The sequence below is a fragment of the Phyllobates terribilis genome, unplaced genomic scaffold (assembly GCF_046119375.1).
Source record: "Phyllobates terribilis strain yellow unplaced genomic scaffold, ASM4611937v1 Scaffold_11__3_contigs__length_659146591, whole genome shotgun sequence".
Lineage (NCBI taxonomy): Eukaryota > Metazoa > Chordata > Amphibia > Anura > Dendrobatidae > Phyllobates > Phyllobates terribilis.
The window spans coordinates 564,482,678-564,488,677 of record NW_027362771.1 but is presented as its reverse complement, the minus strand read 5'-3'; positions in this window follow the sequence as shown (position 1 = coordinate 564,488,677).

Sequence of the window (6,000 nt, the reverse complement as noted above, 5' to 3'; positions counted from 1 at the left end):
GTTACTTGGCCCAGCGACCAGGCCGGTGGCTCAGTGGAGGTAGAGGGCGCTGTTGGTACTGCGGCGCCCGGGGGTACTTGGCCTTGCGACCAGGCCGGTGGTGTTTCCTGCTTTGCCGCGCTCAGGGTTGAGGCGCGTGACGTCACAGGGGTCGCGGCCGCGGCTTCTGCTTGAGGCCTAGTCTGGAGCGGTGACGGTGCAGCGACGGGCACGGCAGGGGGAATTTCGGGCTCTGCGACGGGGAGCTGGGGCAGGCTCACGGTTTCTCGCCTCGGGGTAGTGACGTCCCCTTTACCTGCCTCCGTCCGTTCAGCTCCCTCCTCGGCGCCGTCTCCGGCCTTCACTCCTCCTGCACCATCCTCAGAGGCGGTCTGTCTCCTCGTCTCGGGTGGCGTGCTTCGCTGGCAGGTTCTTGCCTGCAGGGCCATCTCTCGGCTCCACTCCGTCAGCGTCTCTCGCTGCACCTGGGCCATCCTCCGTGCGAGGCGCTCCAGCGCGGTCTGCGCACACTCCCGGTCTTGGGGGAGCTGTGCTAGGATCTCCACTAGGCCTAGTGGGGTTGTTGCTTGCAGCAGGCTCCTGACCACAGGGTCGGTGCTGCCTGACTCTCCCTCCATCTCCGGGTACGGCTCCTCCAGACTCCTCTCCAGACTTCTTGTCTCCGGGTGCGCTCTCTCCAGACTCCTCCAGGCTGCACCCATCTTCGTTCTTTTGGTCTGTCTCCGCCCCCATTGAAGGTGGTCCCGGGGCAACTTTGTGATTGTCAGCTCCAGGGGCAGTTCTCTCACGCTGATGGACATCTCTAGCATCACAGTCTCCGTTGGTGGGGGCGGTTTCCGCTTTTGGCGCCATTCCTTGGCCTGGCCCACGATGGGAGGTGACCTCTTGCCACCCTCTGGCACGCCCACAATGGCGTCCGCTCTTCCAAGGCGGGAAATCTTCTGGAAATGGCGGGAATCGTCTCCCAGTGGCGGGAAACTCCGTGGATGGCGGGAAAAAGCTGCAGATGGCGGGCAACCGGCGGGAAACGAACCGTGATGGTGTCCCATGGCGGGGACCCTCTGGAACCGGCGGGAGACTTCTTCTTGAGGTAAATTTGAACTTTTCTTCAGGCACGCAGTACCCGGTGGTTGCGGGCACGTTATCCTGCCGACTACGCCAAAGTTGACGTGCCCCCTGGGCCAGTGCTGTTTGGGGAATACCCGGAGCCGGATCAGATGGGGGTTGTAGTCTCCGAGTGGCGGCGACCCGGTCCGTGCCCAGGGTGTCAAACTCAGTGTGTGGCAGTCTTTACAGATGTTATTAGTTGTTCTTAGTGTCGACTACGCCACCCGTTGATTTGCGGTCAAAAGGCCGCCGCTGCAGCAGGGTCCGCTGAGGCTGGTGGTATACGTGCAGCTGTGGTAGTATAACCCCCAACGGGAGGGGTATAGCCTCAGGGGGTCAGGTGTAGAGGATGGTGGTAGTGGTGGTGCAGTGTGGATGGTAAGAAGACTCAAGAGTCGGGCTGTGCAGTTCAGGGTTTTTACTTACTGCTGTTCTGTTGGTCACTCTGGCCTTGAGTGACCGCCCGAGCCGTGCTGCGTCCACCAGGTCCTGGACTCGGCCAACCCCCAAGCAATTCTGGAGCGTGGTCCTGAGCTCCCTTTCTGACTGTCCTCTCTACTGGCCGTTCCCACCAGGGGTCCACTTATGTCCGGCTCCCTCGGGTCTCCTATTGGGTGAACCTTCTTTGGCTTCCCTGACCCTATGCTCGGTGTGCCTTCTTAGTGGACTTGGTGAGGGGCTGCTCCACATGTAATGTCGCAGCCTCCGGTTCTTAGTTGAGGGTTGTTTCTCTCCTCCACTAATTTGGGATCCGGTTCCCTTGCGTGCCAACCCTTCACCCTTCTGGTTGTATACTGGGTTCTTGGGGTTCCTTCTTCTCCCCCTCTGGGTCCTTCTCTTCTCCTCTCTCTCTTCTCTCTGCAGGCGCTCCTGGACCTCTCTCAGGACTGACTGACCCTCTACAGAAGACTGACCCTGATCTAAGATGGTGCCCACCTTATATACTCCCTCTATGTGTGAGCTCAGGTGACCAGCACCCAATGAGCTCCTAGCCTTACCCAGACTGCTCCCCCTATCTGCCCCTACACTACTGGGATGTTCCACCCCCCTCCCACTCCAGCCAGGGACAGACACTGTCGTACCTGCACATATACTGGTGGGAGTACCGTCGGTCTGTCCCCCGGAAATGGGATGTATGTAGTGTATGCAGCTATCTGAGCTCAGTTCCACACTCCATCCTTACCCGGGAGTGGAATACCACACCTCTGGCTTGAGGTGTAATACCCCTGTAGCAGCCGAGTCCTCAGGGTGCTACATACATACATTACATTACTGATCCTGTACTGATCCTGAGTTACATCCTGTATTATACTCCAGAGCTGCACTCACTATTCTGCTGGTGCAGTCACTGTGTACATACATTACATTACTGATCCTGAGTTACATCCTGTAGATCTTTTATTATAAAAATGAAAAACATAACAATAATAATAACAGAAACATAACAAAATTAATAACCAGAAAATAAACAATGTAATGAACTGGTTCAGCCGCTCCCTCTCTCCTCACACACATATTATACATATATACACAATAATAACTACCTACACCATGACATCTGGTCCGGTTACCAAACAAATAATAACAATATAATAAACAATAACCGACAAATTATATACATACTAATATATACATTCTTTTTTTTTTATAAATAAAATAAATACTAGTATACAAATATATACAAGACAAAACAAAACCCCCCACACTCGAGCCCACCAGTCCCAACCCCGGCACTGACCTGAGAGCTGGTCCTGCGCCTCATGCCTCAGTCCATGTCCAACGTCTATAGGACAGATCAGGCAGTGCCAGTTTTTCACCCAAAATAACCAGTGTCCCACAAGATGAACCCACCTCCCCCCTTTTCCCACCACCCAACCTAACACCTACACCCAAACCCATATATACAATATATACAGAAACAAACAATACAATAACCACAACTGACAAAGCCCAAGTTCGGTGCCTGCAGCCCTACATCACTGTCTACTGATCAAAAACAAAACAAAAATCTATGGTGTCAGCAGCAGCCCACCACCAGGAGAGGAGATGACCAGACTAGGGCACACTAAAAGAAAAGCCCCTCCAGAGGAGAGCGGCCCTCCGTGTACCCAGTCTCTCATACTCCAGAGAACGCACCTTCACCAGGTCACCGAGTATGGTCCTAAACACATCGTCCACTGGGAGGATTTTCCGCTGCGTCGATACTAAGCACCGCGCGTTCCACGTGTGATACCTAACCATTGCGCTAACTAGAAATAAGGTGCAGCGGTCCCGACCACCCAGGTCCCCGAATGCTCCATAGGCCCATTCCGCATAAGAGAGACCGGCCAGCCGGGGCCAGCCAATGGAGGCACCCACCCTGTTGTACACCTCTGTGTTAAAGGGACAACGAAGCAGGAAGTGGTCCATGCTTTCAAGCATGGTGCCACAATGCTCCCGAGGACAGTTCCTGTCCTCAGAGCTCCTACACTTCAGATTGTCCCTCACACACAGTTTCCCATGGAAGCAACGCCAAGCCAAGTCCCAAACCTTCGAGGGGATCCTGATAGAATTCAAAAGATGCAGACCCACCCCAAGATCCCGACTTGGGCAGTCCCTGAGCGCCAGAGGCCTCTGAAAATGGGTCAACAGAACCCTTTTGTCAAGGAGCTTCCTTGGCAGAGTCCTGACCTCCCACATTCCCAGACCCCACCGGCGAATTACCTTCAGAACCACGGTAGAGTTATCCGGGAGATGTCCATGCGGTGTGCGGAGATCCTTCACTTGCCCTCCTGTCTCCCATTCCTGGAAGAAAGGCTGAAACCATCCCTTACAGGAGAATACCCACGGAGGAGCCCTCTCTTTCCAGAGGTTTGCAATATTGATCTTAATGAAGGTATTCACAAGTAATACCACAGGGTTGACCATACCCAACCCTCCTAGTCTCCTTGTACGGTAAGTAACCTCCCTCTTGACCAGGTTCAGTCTATTCCCCCATAACAGTTGGAAGAACAAACTGTAGGCCCGAGTCCAGAGAGGCTCTGGCAAGATGCACACACTGCCCAGATAGATCAGCAAAGGGAGCAGGTAAGTTTTGATCAGGTTTACCCTTTCCCTTAGGGTCAAAGACCAACCCTTCCATTGGTTCACCTTCTGAGTGGCGATCTCTAGCCTGCTGTCCCAATTTTGTTTGGGGCAATCCCCCTGGCCAAATTCGATGCCAAGAACTTTTACAGAGACTTTGGGTTCTGGAAGGGTGTCCGAGAGATCAAAACCAGGATCTCCTCCTCCCAGCCAGAGACTCTCACACTTATCCCGGTTGATCTTAGACTCGGATGCCTCCGAGTAGCGATTTACCTCTGACATCAGCCATTCTGCCTCCCCATCAGAGGAAACAAAAATGGTGACGTCATCGGCATACGCCACCACTCTCAGAGTGGCTTCCGGTGCTGCCCGGTCCATCCCGATCCCAGCCAACGGTCCACGCTCCACCCTCCTAAGAAGTGGGTCAATCGCAAACACGTACAGTAGCGGGCTCAAGGTACAACCCTGGCGAACACCACACCCAACCTCAAAAGAGCTGCCAATCCAACCGTTCACAAGCGGGAAACTCTCTGCCCCAGAGTACAAGGTCTTAAGCCAATCAACAAACCCCCCCGACAGGCCATACCTCAGAAGGACAGACCAGAGGTACTCATGATTAACCCGATCAAACGCTTTTGCCTGGTCCAATGACAGCATGTACCCCTTCCAGTGACCAGCCCTACCCTGCTCCACCGCCTCTCGGACACAGAGTACAGCACTAATTGTACTGCGGCCCGGAACAGAGCAATGCTGGGCCCCCGAAAGGAGCTGGGGTGCAAATTTCACCAGCCGATTAAACAGCACCTTTGCCAAAACCTTCCTGTCTGCATTGAAAAGCGCTATGGGACGCCAATTCTCAATGCAAGATGGGTCCTTACCCTTTGACAAGATGATCAGGGCAGACCTCCTCATTGACTTTGGCAGAGTGCCCGAGGAAAGACACTCATTGAATACCTCAGTGAAGAGGGGAACCAAGGTGTCCTTAAAGGTCTTATAGAATTCAGATGTTAAGCCATCTGGACCGGGAGATTTCTTTAGGGCAAGCCCTTCAATCGCCAACTTAACTTCTTCTTCCCTGATCATCTCTGTCAAAACACCAAGAGAGGGGTCTACCCCTGGTTCGGGGACGGCTTCAGCCAGAAAAGCCGACATCTCATCCCAATCCAGATCCCTCTTCCCCAAGAAGTGCGAGTAGAAGGATCTGACGACCTCCAGGATCCCTGATCTGGATCTTTTCAGGGACCCCGCAGTGTCAACCAGTCCTGTAACAACTTTACTATTCACTGACATCTTGCAGTTTCTATAAGGGTCGGGCGAGCGGTACTTCCCGTAATCCCTCTCAAAAACCAAAGATGCGTGTCTATCATACTGACACCTCATTAGCAAAGATTTCACTCTGGAGATCTTCTCGCGGCTACCTCCAGTTGAGACAAAATGCTCGAGTTTCCTCCTCAGGCCCTGATACAGGCGATACCTGTCCAGGCTCCTGAAGCTCGAGAGCTGGCGGAAGAAACTCGCCACCCTTTTCTTAAACATCTCCCACCACTCTGACTTACTACTACAAAGATCCAGTAAGGGTACCTGGCTCTGAAGAAAATCCTCAAAGGACTGTCTTGTCTCCGCTTCTTCCAAGAGAGACGAATTGAGCCTCCAAAAGCCTCTTCCTATCTGGGGGGTCTCTGTAACATTCAGGGAAAACAAAATCAAACAGTGATCGGAGAACTCCACCTCAACAACAGATACTGCTGAAGAGACGGCTTCCTCCTTTAAATAAAACCTGTCTATCCTGGACCTACAGTTACCTCTATGATAGGTGAACCCCTCGTGGCC